Below are 4,072 nucleotides of genomic sequence, written 5' to 3'. Positions count from 1 at the left end.
CCCCCCCCCCCCCCCAAAAAAAAATAAAAAAATAATAAAATTTAGAAACAAATCAAAAATAAAAAAAGCATAAAGCTTTGTTTGAAAGTGATGGACAGAAGCAGGATCATAATTGCGGGTTGAGCTGTGGAGTTGCGCCCTTCGCTCCTCGGTGGCGCAGCAGCCTCCTCTCATCAGTGACAGGAGCTGCAGGAGCCGCTCGCTTTTTAAGGAGCAGCCAATCAGAGTGACGGCAGCGGCGGCCAATCAGCGGCCGGGAGAAAAAATATGCCGCCGTTTGTTTACAGGAGCGGACCAATCGGAAGGAAGCAGGGGCGTTGCTGAGCCGTGGGATCCTCGGGATGGAAATGAAGCGCGTGCGGATCAGTGTGTGTAGATGTTTGAGTCAGGAGTCTGCAGGGAGGGAGTTAGGGAAAAAAAATCTTTTTGGCAATTAACCTAAGGTTTTTCATGCGTTTCCCTGTAGGCACGCGGTTCAGATGAGTTCAGACGACCTGAAAAACCAAAGTAAAGTTTATTTTGACTTGTTTATACGCGTTAATTTTGCATTTCCCAACATGAATAATTTAATAAAGCAACAGAAACGACAGATGTGCCTATTAAGCATTAGCTGTAACATGTTTTGAATTACACACCGATGAAAATAAACAAATGAACTAATTTTATTATTGTATTATAATTTTATTATTTCTTATTATAAGATTATTGCACCCTTCGGCTTTTTTTTTTTATTAGTAGCCTGCATTTTATCCTCATTACGCAGTAGAAACTTAAGTATAGCTGTTCAAAAAACTAATAGAAACAACTTAACCTTTCTCTTATTAAGTGAACATAATGCCATAAAAAAAAAAAAATCTATTTATGAAATAATTTTTATGATAAAAAATATGTTAATGAACTGAAAAATGTATTCTGTCTTGTTTTATATCGACTTAATATTTGAGAAACAAATAATTTTTTTACGAATCTACATTTTATTATAAGATCAAAGAGATCTGCTACTAACCAGGAGGTTTAAACAAATATCAGTCCTTAAAATTATTCGATCAAGGTGCACTTTAAACAGAAATGTGTAAAGTTTTACTTAGTTCACACTTTTTAGATGAATAAAATCTTTCACTACTGTTTGGTTTTCATTCACAGAATGACTGAGTTAGAAAACAGCAATAAACTTTGAAAAAAGCTGAAACCTGAACACACACATACAAACACAGATATATATATATATATATATATATATATATATATATATAAATAACTCAAAATGATTAAAATTTTTTGTGTTTAAAATTTGATGGTCCGTACTTCTAGAGTCCTTTTTCACTCCAAAGCACTTTAGACTCCAGTCGTTCATGAATTCACACCGTTTGATTGAAGCACAAAGTGTTTCTGTTTCACTCGTACCAACTAAAAATAAGGTTATCACTGTTGTGACACGTTTTCTTTTTGTTTTACAGTATTTCTCAAGCTTTAATCTTAAAGTTTTACATTTCATTGCATGCATACCGAGCTGAAAGGAGTTTGTTTTTCCATGGATAGACTTTTTAAAAGTTCCAACTGTGGCTGATTGAAAATGATTTAAACATTTAGCGCTAAAGCACACAGATAAACCATGAATAATTGTGTGCTTTTTTATTCTTTAATAATGAAAATCAAACTCATACAGTTGAGTAATAAGAACCCCTGAACTGAGATAGGAATTTGTCATATATTCTTAATATAATTAAAATAATCCAGACTGGGATAACTGTTCAGGATCTTTATGTTTTACCTTTTTATTTTTATTAATTCCAACACTAATTAAATAAATACCATTTCTTTTACATTAAAGAGATAAACCTGGTCAGAAAAAAGGACGACTATAAAACAGCAGGTTTTATCTATCCTTGACTATATAAAAACAGCAGCAAAGTGTCCTTTTTGACCCGTTCCCTTCGGTTGTGTCCCACATTAAATTTACCTCTAAAACAGCAGTCTTTTTTTTTCCCTTTTATTTGCTTGTAAATAAAAATTTACAGAGCAACTTTAGTTTTGACCTCTAGTTTGGAAAGCGATCTGATTTCATGGCCACACATCTGCAGATTGACTCTCATGGAGCTACGGAATCAAAGTAAAGGAGGCAAATGTCTTATAAATAAAGACAAAAAACGTAAACAATTAAAAGGTATTTTATTAAAAAAATTTTTATTGTTAGTTTAAAAGTTTTACATATGAAAAAGTTATTTTAAAAACAGCATAATATCCTTTGCTCTCAATATTAGCCCCAACTTTAATTAAACCAATTCAAAATCCTTTTAATATTATAAAAGTAACATAAAAGCATTGATACAATTAGCAAAACTGTGCTTTATTTGATGATTTACGTGTTATTTTTCCTTAATCTTAGGATAATTTAATAAATAATCCTGATTTTAAAAGGAACTCGTGTGTTTTGCATTTAGATTTTATCACACACAACCCAGCTTCCCTATCCAATACCAAAACGGTTTTACTTCATCTTTAATCTTACTTAAAGCCACTTGGAAACTATCAAAATGTGAAAGCAGGTAAAAAACAAAAAACATAGCATGGAGGAAACCCCCATTACAAAACACCCTGAACGCATCATCTGCACGGTGAAACATGGTAGTAGCAGCATCATGCTGGGGTGATGCTTTTCTGGACAGGTGAATAAAATAAGTAGCTGCAGTTTAAAATAAGAAAAATAAGAAACACAATTAATTGATATGACCAAATATTAAAAGTACTTTTAAATAATTCGATATTTGTCATGCAAATATTCAAAAATAAATATTACTTCACTTTGGATTTATAAATGGAAATAGAGACAAGTAATTCTGTGTATCTTTTTTAGGGGGGGTCACCTGTCTGTTGCATGTTAATTTTTTTGTTACAGCCTAAAATATTTGGAAACTACAAAAGAGGATTAGGGCCACTGAAAAAAAAAAGTTAACTGATTTTTATTTTATTTTATTTCAATAGAGTATGGGAAAAAAAGTCAGAATTCTGACTTTGATCTCTTTTTATTGTCAGAATTCAGTCAGAATTCTGAGATTAAAGTCAGAATTCTAACTTTTTTCCCCATGGTAAACTGAAATAAAATTTTAAAATCAGTTAACTTTTTTTTTCCAGTGGCCCTAATCCTCTTCTGTAGGAAACCCCTGATTTAGATCACTGCATAAAAGAGCTAAAACAACTCATTTAAAGTCCAGAACTAAATCCTGCAGATAATCTGTAGATAAAGTGGCACGACTTGAAAAATTAAGGATCAATTTGAATTAATTTGAGTGAGTTCTTGTCAAGGTTTGCTTTCCCAAAAGCTTTTATTTTACGATGCACATATATAAAAATGTTTCTGAATTCAAACTGCAAAGAATTTAAATGCATTAATCACTTACAGCTAAGCACTTATTTGCATTACTAAGGCTTAAAATCCTAATAAAATCCATTATAATTATTTTTTTTAAGGTTCGTCTCATTGGAACCCTGGTTTTTAATCATCCCCAGTAAATGATGACATCAAATCTTACCTTTCCACATTGCGCTTCCCAAAAGAAACGTCCTTGAACTCCTGCAGCAGCTCCACGTTCACGGCAGAAACATGCAGAGACACCGCAAAACGCAGAGCGGCTCATCACCTCCAGCCTCCGAGGTGCCCGACAACATTCTGTCTGCGTCTGCAACAGCTGGCTCCCTCGCTCCGCTCCCACCCTCCGCATCCGGTCAGACACTTTACGACAACATCGAGCCGTTTCGTGTCTCTCGGCCTTGGCTAAATCCTGCTGGTTTTATAGAGTGAGGGTGGCGGTGCTGCTGGGCCAAGACAAGGGGAGGGTGTGCTTGGTGATGGAAATGTAACCCAACACCAGAAAACTTGTTGGAAAGGGAGCACATGTTGAGTGACAGGTGTACGGGGCGGCCTGCTAAATAGAGCGGGCGATTTGTGCCTAAAGTGAAGCACATCCACCCAGGTTAGAGCTAAAACTTTAATCCAAACAGCAAAGCGTTAACTAACGAGCCGCTTTGAGCGTGATTTTTACAGCCTGCATGATGGAAACATGACAGACAACAG

This window comes from Cyprinodon tularosa, unplaced genomic scaffold, assembly GCF_016077235.1.
Source record: "Cyprinodon tularosa strain WSP-4 unplaced genomic scaffold, ASM1607723v1 ctg38, whole genome shotgun sequence".
NCBI lineage: Eukaryota > Metazoa > Chordata > Actinopteri > Cyprinodontiformes > Cyprinodontidae > Cyprinodon > Cyprinodon tularosa.
This window is presented reverse-complemented; position numbering follows the sequence as displayed.